Source organism: Macaca thibetana, unplaced genomic scaffold (genome assembly GCF_024542745.1).
Source record: "Macaca thibetana thibetana isolate TM-01 unplaced genomic scaffold, ASM2454274v1 unplaced_scaffolds301, whole genome shotgun sequence".
In the NCBI taxonomy this organism is placed as follows: Eukaryota; Metazoa; Chordata; class Mammalia; order Primates; family Cercopithecidae; genus Macaca; species Macaca thibetana.
The window spans coordinates 4,718-13,956 of NW_026089090.1; the positions used below are offsets into that span (position 1 = coordinate 4,718).

Here is a 9,239-nt window from a genome sequence, read left to right on the forward strand (position 1 = left end):
TATTAATAAATGAAAATATTATAGGTAAAACAGAAACCAGAAGATAATACCAAAAAGGTTGTTCATCAAACATAAATTCTGGACACTGACCAAGGTAGTATAGACGTAATTAAAAATAATACCTGCAGCACATCATGCTTGTGAGTAATCAGAGGCAATGCATAGATGACATACACTTAATTATTGGACAATACAAGTAAAAAAATCAAGATATGCTCAAATATATGGTGTAGGTTATTTGTTCAATCAACAAACACTTTGTTAACGAACCATCATTTGACAGATTCTATGGTGTGCTAGGGATATAAAGATATACAACTTGACTTTCCATAATGAAAGTCAAGTTTTTCATTACGGAAAGTCAAGTTTTAGGAAAGAAAACAGATGAACATAAAGCTGTTACAAAGCATGTGTGCTAGAGATAAATATGCATTTTCATGGGACCATATACACTGAATCAATTAAATTGGTTGGAGGTGATGACAATTAAGTTTGATATTCAGTGATTAATGGGTCAAATAGAGAATAGTGGAAGTGTTTTCAAGATATGACATAGCATGGCACAATGATGAAAGAATGAAAGAATGAAAGATTGTGGTGGGCTATGTGGCTGCTATATAGGTGTATGGTGGGAATTGGTGGAAGAAGAGTCTGGAACGGTGGGTTGGGGTTTTGTGTATTGTGCCATGGGTTTTATTCTGCACGTAATGCGAGAGTACCTGATTCGTTTCCAAGAAGGTGGTAAATCGCGTTCCAGGATGAAACCCAGGTGTGGATACTGGTGAAGCAGAGTGGTTATCTGAGCATTCATAGGACTAGTAGAAACTATGTTTAAAAGAGAACACAACTGCCCAACAGTAAGGTAGCTAAATCTGTCAAGGGTGAGGGGTGAAAGGGAAGAGTAACACAAGGCAAGTGTTTGCAGGAATGATTGGATAACAAAAATAAGGGGAGAATAAAAAATCAACAGTTCTAAGGCCTAAAAGACCAAAGATTTGTTTAGTTGGACTCTGGCTAGGACATGGATGAGTTGGCCTGGTTAAAAGACATAGAGGTAGGGGAGCTCTCACCCAGGGAGACATTGACAGTTGTCAAGCCAGGGGCTAACATAATCAGATTGGTATTTTAGAAAGATTACAGCCAGGCACGGTGGCTCACGCCTGTAATCCCAGCATTTTGGGAGACCGAGGCAGGTGGATCACTTGAGGTCAGGAGTTTGAGATCAGCCTGGCCAACATGCTGAAACCCTATGTCTACTAAAAATAAAAATATCAGCCAGGTATGCTGGCGCATGCCTGTAATTTCAGCTACTCGGAAGGCTGACATAAGAAAATCGCTTGAACCTGGGAGGTGGAGGTTGCAGTGGGCAGAGTTTGCACCACTGCACTCCAGCCTGGGTGACACAGCGAGACTCCGTCTCAAAAAAAAGAAAAATTGCAACTAAGGTGTGTTGAAAGATGGCATGAACGGGGGTCAGGCAGGCATTCTTTTGGGAAAGTGCAAGTAAGAGAAAGCTGATGACGGTTTCAGCTAGATCAATGACCAAGAACTGGAGTGGTCTGATGAGGAAGGGGAAAGATAATATGCCAGAGTGGTCAGGCAAGACTTAGGGTCATTTGCAGAATCAAATTTAGCTTGATAGTGAGGAATAAGGAAGAGACTTCATACTGGAGGAAGGGCAGCAGAACATTTTACGGAGTAACAGATTTGGCAGACTCGTGAGCCTCACTCTGTCTGGCGTTTTTATACTCATATCTGCTTCCTGGTGTAAGCTCCATATCCTAGAAAAATTTTGCAAGTGGGCCTCAGCACTATATTGGTCACTATTAAGAGTCCAATGGCTTTCTGCATCAGTTACCTTTAGAAAAGCCTGTGGTGGAAGCTAATATAGTAAAAATCAGTTCATGGGCTTCAGATTACATAGGATTCTACTGAGAAATTTCCAAGGGTACTCATAAATCCATTCCTACCATATCCACAAATAGGAATCATTCTCAAATGTGGCTAACCTTTAACACAGAATTATGCACTATGGTGTAGTGAAAAGAGCTTGGACTTTGACCACAAATTTGCTAAATGATTGATGAAAATTACCTTACAATAGGAAAAGATGGCTGTTTGTCAAAAGGAAAAAATGGTATAGCTTAAATATCTGCAGACTGAGCTGCACTAGCTTCAACCAAGACTTTCTGCAGACTGGTCACTGCTTTTTAATGTTTCCATTGACGTCAGATAGTGTCTAGTGCAACCAACTATTTTTATATATCAATTGCAAATGCAGCAGCTATCTCTCCTCTGAATTAGATCACAGAGCAGCAATGAAATGCATGCCTCAGTCATAAGGTAGATGAACAGGCACTGCTAGGTTATGTTAGAGAGAATATGAGTTCTCCTCACTCTGCCCTAGAGCAATGGTTGCAGTTGTCAATTGTACAAATCACTAGGTGCTTTTTCTTGCAGTGTTTTTGTAAGAAAGGAATAAAAGGAATATTTTGTTTTGTTGATCCAAGAGTAACTGCAAGAAATCTGGGCACAGTACACGAAGCAAGCCAAACTTTGAGAGAGCAGCAGAATCATCAATGCCAGACAATGACAGAAAGGAACATAAAATCACTGATGCCCATTTCCCAATCTTAATGCTGATTCCTTTGATGAAAAGGAAAGTGGAGGATCAGATTCAAGGACAGGAGATCATCTGAGCACTGAGAGGCACCTTCTGTGACTTTTGAGGCTGTAGTTGCTAAAGAATTTCTCCAACTGGGTATGTTCTGATGTAAATGCTCCCAAAAATGCCTGCTAATGTTACCAGATAGGAACCCCTAACCAGTAAACCTTATGTATAAGCACATAGCAGCGTAAGAACTATTACTGGTGTCGTAAACAGAATCTCCATAGTAGTGTTGAACATATTTTCATGTGCCTTCATATTTTGATTAGAAATAAAGTCAAGAAATTGTCAACAAACATCACATGATACACGTTTAAGAGAAGTCTCTTAACCATGAAGAGAAAGGTCATATAGTGTACTTTTAAATCCACTATATAAAATCCCCCTTCATAAATCCCCCTGTATAAAACCAGGTTTTTTGTATGGACAATTTTGTTTTTTGCAGAAGGTAGAAACTCACTAGTTTGTAGAAATGGGGAATGAGAGGAGGAAGAATAAACATTCAAATTCGTAACCATCAAATTTTTGTGACTCGATGTTGTTTTCCCAGAGTACATACATTTCAATAAGACCCTTTGTTTGCTGCGTTATATTTCATGATTGCACTTTATCAATTCTGAATTTTAAATTGCAGACGATAATATCAGTTCCCAAATGTCAGACATCATGATGAATTGGCTTTTCAACTTGTCAAGCCATTCCCTTTTCTTGCTTCCAAAATGTCAAATGCAAAGGCTCCTGATAACAAAGCTGTGCAAAGCATGTTTTTTGTTTTTGTTGTTGTTTTAGCAATCATAATAATGGAAATCCTTTCAGAGTTTGTTTTATATGTAAAAGCTGTGTTTTTATTGATATTCCAATTGTGCAGATTAGGTCACCTTTTAAGTAAATTAATTAATTAAATCGAACCCCCTCATACAGCACATTTGAAATGATTGATTTTATCACCCCTCTAGTGCTAAAATTTATGTTTAAAAATTATTGATACGTGCTGAATTATTTTTTTAAATTTGTCTTTTATTCCAGATACACAGATATTTTGCCCTTTTTGGAAACTGAAGATAAAACAGAAAAAAATAGAATTTTAAGATATAAATATTTCTTCATTAACATGTTAATCTAGCAAAACTCACATAAGAATGGCCACCTTGAATTTCATGAAATGTTGCCACAGAACAATACTAAAAACTGAATGATTATGCCTTTTTCCATATTTTAATTAAAGCTGAAATAAAAATACTCACTGTTGGAAAGTAAAGAAATTAAGCCATAGACTGGTGGCTTGGCTGATTATTTAGAAATGTATTCATTTAGTCATCCATCCATCACATATTTATAGAGTATCTACCACATTTGAATCACTAGACTAAGTAGAAAATAGAAGGATAAATAAAGCATAGTTTCTGTCCTTGAGGAGATGGAATTTAAGGGGAAAACAGGCTATGTCATAACCAGAGATAGTAAGAACTCAATAGGTCGAAGACATTCACTTCTTCTTTCTAGGTATAACTTTGAAATTCCTGAAGCCCTGAAAATGAATATTGCATAATAAATCTTGAAAAACCTACCTAAACTATAATGTGACAGAGCTCTAAAGGACAGTCCTCCTTTACTCAGGTTACCTTGCCATTCAGATAGTACTCCCTTCGTAAGTTATACCTCCTCTATTTTAATATATGTCCAGTAACACGAGGCAGGGCACAATACCCTAATATATTCCATAATACAAATAAATACCTAATATATTCCATAATACAAATAAATAAGGACATCTAAAAGTCACCCTCATTCAACCTATTGTATGTATTGCACCATTTTCAGCAGATTATTTTTCTGTTTTCTTTTTCTTCTCTCTCAAGAAAATGAGTTGGCATTCTGGTCAGTTCTAATGCTCTGGAGCTTCTCTCTTATTCAAAGCATGTGACTCTCAAAAAGCTTTCCTCCATATTAGCAAAGGAAGAGAATAAATACAGTCACATTATACATGCATAAAACATCTTTGGAAGGACACACAAAAAAACTGGTAATATCAGTTGCCTCCAAGATTGGGATTGGGTGGTTTAAGAGGCAGTGATTATAGGAGCACTTTTACTGTATATCTTTGTAAGTCTCGAAAACATTTGAAAATATGCATTGATTACCATTTACACACACACACACACACACACACACACGCACACTTCAAAATCAGAAACATCTCAAGCCTACTAAACAATAGATTCTCATTTGGTTTCAAGCTCCTTCAAAAATCTAGCTCTCCCCTACACCAGAGGTCCTGAAATTCTGTTATTTTCTCTTTTTAGTCAAGCCAGTATTCTCTTCCTCATGCCATTTCATTTTACTGCACCATCTTTCTTAACGTGTCAAACGCCTATAATCTCTAACTTTCCATTTGCCCCACCCCTACCCAACCCCCTCTCTCCTTATGCCCAAGGTAGTTCAAATGCTCTGGGAATCTGCCTTTTGTTAAGCAAATCAGGGAAGCACTAATTTTGAGAACTGCTGGTGATATACAAACAATGACTTCTCCTGCCCTGTAATATTGCCCCTGCCTCCATATAGAAATCAATTGCTCTTATAGAATAAATAGAAATCCAAGTGGATATATGAAAGACGTATGAAAGTTGATCTATCCTTATTGGCCCTCTCCACACTGACCTGTGACCTCAGGTGAGGCCACAGATCTGTGAGCCTCTCAGGTGCAAATGTGAGTTAAAAACACATATCATCTTCAGGGTGAAAGTGGTCAGCCTCTCTCATCTACCCGCAAGATATCAGTAAGAGGGATGCTTTCTTCTAGATAGTTAAGACTTCTTGAGGCTACATAATTTATTACCCATCCCAGACAACCAGTGAGTAACCTAAGAAAGTATTTTTTTCTCCTTCTTCCATTAAAAAAAAAAAAAAGTAGCTACTTTTTCTGTCTTCAGTTCCTTTTATAGAGAATCCGACTACGTTCGCCTAATTGAGACCAGGGACTTGACTATTACATCTAAACTGACATTTTAAAAGAAATATTAGTCATATATATATGGAAAGAAGTGCCTTTCTTTTAAATGATATTCTATTTTGAGTGAGTGCCAGAGATAGTGAATCTAGAATATGGGGCAAAATCTACTGTAATAATCTTCAGAAAAGAGAAAATATTGCTACTTAATAGGACTTATGGCTGTGCCATCCTTACAGATTTAATTCTAAAAGAAAACAAATCCATGTTTTGCTTTTCTTGTAAAAAGCACTGGGAAGTGCCTTTTATCATAATTTAGTCTGCTGTTAGGAAATTAGAGACAATATAACTGTATCACTAACCTGGGTCTGGCAGATTTAAGTTTTAAACCTCTTAATAGGACATACAGTAGGGAGTTTACATATAATGTCTTGAACCAGTATTTTCAATTGTGTATTGAGTATTTTATGTCTTGTTTTCCATGTATATTACATGATCCTTGAGGAAGGGACCCAAATCTAATTTAATCTACAGCATCTGTCTCGGTGGCCAACATATAAGTACTTTTCAGGAAACGGTAGTTAAATAACTTGAGAAACTATAGGGAGGTAACAATACACAGCCTGGAGGAAAAACATTTGGACCCATTGGAATAACCCATTTTCAATTAAGAAATAATATTGTATGAGGAGAATCAATTGAGTGCAAAAAATAACAAGACAATTTGCTTTATTTACAGAGGAAAATATTCAATCTACCTACTTTTAAAAGTGAAATTGGTCATTTAGTGAGTATGTGCAATAAATTCTAAGCAAAAGGAAAGTACTATAGTTCTTAAATCATAACTTAAAGCAAGGGATCGAAAGAGGCAGAAGAATAATAAAGGCAGAAGGCGGGAAAACTAAGGCAGGTTAAGAGAGGAAGTTAGTGAATAGAGTAAGAGATAAGGTTTGAAAGGCAGAAGTGAAGCTACAGAGGGAAAGACATTTTCAAGATGTTGGCTGGTTGTAACTTTTTATTGTTCATTTGGGTTATGAAGCTCAAAATAAATTATCGTTAGTCAGATCAGCTTAGTCAGATATTAGACACTTTAAAAGAGAGTTATCACCTTTCCCTCTTGCTACATTAGTTAATTGACTACGGGCAGTGCTCACCTGGTTGATTCTTAAATGACTAGCTGCTGCATTTTCAAAACTGAATTACAGTAACAGAGAACCAGCAGTCCAGTGTTCCTACAAAATCACCTCAAGAACTGACACGTCCTGAGAACCAGCCGACCATAACTCCTGACTTAGGCTCAGTCCCCAAATCTAGATTCTGGAGGTCTCTGTATTCAAATTAAAACTACTCTGCACCAGAAGAATAGACAGACTCAACATTTATCTCAATGAGAAAAGCAGTATCGATTGAAGATTGTTTAGTAATAATACCTAACACTTATTAAATAACTACCGTGCACTTATTTGCAGGCACTGTGATTTGTCTTTTACATTCATAATCTAATTTCAGCCTCCTAAGGGCTCTCATTTTCACTGCTAAAATCCTAAAAGCAGGCCATAGATCAAAGGTAGTTCAATGTAGGAAAGACATCAACAAAACCTGGCTGCCTGTGATCATAACAAAGGTTTAATTGACTCACAGTTCAGCGTGGCTGGGGGGACTCAGAGAAGTTACAATCATGGTGGAAAGGGAAGCGAACACATCCTTCACCACATGGCTGCAGCAAGAAGTGCAGAACGAGGTGGATACAGGGAAGCCCCTTATAAAACCATCAGATCTCGTGAGAACTAACGATCACAAGAACAGCAGCACTGGGGTAAGTGCCTTCATTATCCAATTACTTCCCACTGTGTCCCTCTCACAACACGTGGGGATTTTATGGGAACTACAATTCAAGATGAGATTTGGATGGGGACACAGCCAAACCATATAAGAAGGGATTAGCAAAAGCAAAAATGGGAATAAAGCTGCCAAGAAAATGTCTCCAATGGCATGGTGGCTAAAGGACATTTTATCCAAAATACGTCTACTGTTTAAATTGGTCTGTGTACTTTTCTACTCTGACATATTTCAGGAAAGTCTTTGACCCACACTAAATTACCTTGTATGGGAGGTTTCTGGTTTTGTTATAGATTTTCTTTTGATTTGCATTTTTATGTGTATGGAAAATAAGAAAAATATCCAGGTCTTACCTCAGCCTCCACACAGTATGGAAGAGGAACAACACGAGCAAGTTAATCTATAAAAACAGACAACTTGGGCCAGGCACGGTGGCTCATGCCTGTAATCCCAGCACTTTGGGAGGCCAAGGCAGACAGATCACCTGAGGTCAGGAGTTCGAGACCAGCCTGACCAACATGGAGAAACCCCGTCTCTACTTAAAATACAAAATTAGCCAGGCATAGTGGCATATGCCTGTAATCCCAGCTACTTGGGAGGCTGAGGCAGGAGAATCACTTGAACCAGGGAGGCAGTGAGCTGAGATCACGCCATTGCCTGGTCAACAAGAGCGAAACTCTATTTCAAAAAAAAACAAAAAACAAAAACAACAAAAAAAAAACAGACAATTTACACAGGCAGGTGTTCAGAACCAGAGGTGACCATAAGAACCTGAGTTCCTCTGAAGCTCATTGTAATCTTGGAAAGCGCTCTGGTCTTCCACAGTCCAGGCAATGGGGCTCAAATTAATCTTCATTAGACCTAAAGGGTTAGGGGGAACTCCTGACATCTGGATTACATATTTGCTTTGGACAATGCACTTTCCCCACAATTAAATTATTACAGAAACCACAGGCAAAAGTTTTATGTAGCTACTGCCTATTAGAAGGCCAAAAGAATATAAGACTATGAATCAATTACATCTCATGGGTAAGAACTGGATTTATGTTTTCCTTATTAGAACTTCATGTTTTAAAAGCTGGTTGGTCCCTAGGGAAGTGAACTAGAGCCAACATGTTAAATACGTAATTACTTCTCTGGAGCTTCAGCATTTACTTCTCCTGGAGAAATGCCCAAGACCTGAGCTAAGTAAAATAGTACAGATGCACCAATATTTTGTGGCCACAGGACTCTGTTCTCTTGCCTCTGGTAACACATTTCTATAAATGCCATATTTGAATTTTCTGTAAAACTATCATTAAAGACATCATTCATTTTGTTATTCCCTGTCTGTGACAGTGACTATCAGTTGCTTATTAAATGTTTTTACTGTTACACATTACTATCCAGAAAAAGACTACTTTTCCCAGCCAAGCCTGTACACTTACATGATGTGGCCACATGACTAAATTCTAACCAATAAAATAGAAGCATAAGTGTTGCATACAACTCCTGGAAAATTTTCTTAAATGGGAAGGGACAAATGACTTTTGGAGTTTCCTTCTTCTTGCTGACAGCCTGAAACTCAGATGTGATGGTCAGAGTTCAGCAGCCATCTTGGACTGCTGGATACTGTGAGGATGAAAGCCACAAATCCTGAAGACAATAGATATGAAAATAGGCGCCTGGGTCTTTGATGACACAATGAAGATTCCTGAGGCACACTGGGATTCCCTATATCTGACTTTCTTTTATATGAAAGAAATAGCTGCTACTTTGTTTAAATCATTTTTGTTTGGGGTTTTC

The 9,239-nt window shown here is 37.8% G+C and overlaps 1 long non-coding RNA gene across 1 annotated transcript; it reads left to right on the forward strand.

The window, feature by feature from the left end:
• The first annotated feature begins 2,471 nt into the window (after positions 1–2,471).
• LOC126947430 (uncharacterized) lies at positions 2,472–3,940 on the forward strand. The gene is made up of 2 exons (XR_007723071.1): positions 2,472–2,761; positions 3,695–3,940. It is a non-coding gene; the product is annotated as an uncharacterized LOC126947430 (long non-coding RNA).
• The last annotated feature ends 5,299 nt before the right edge of the window (positions 3,941–9,239 follow it).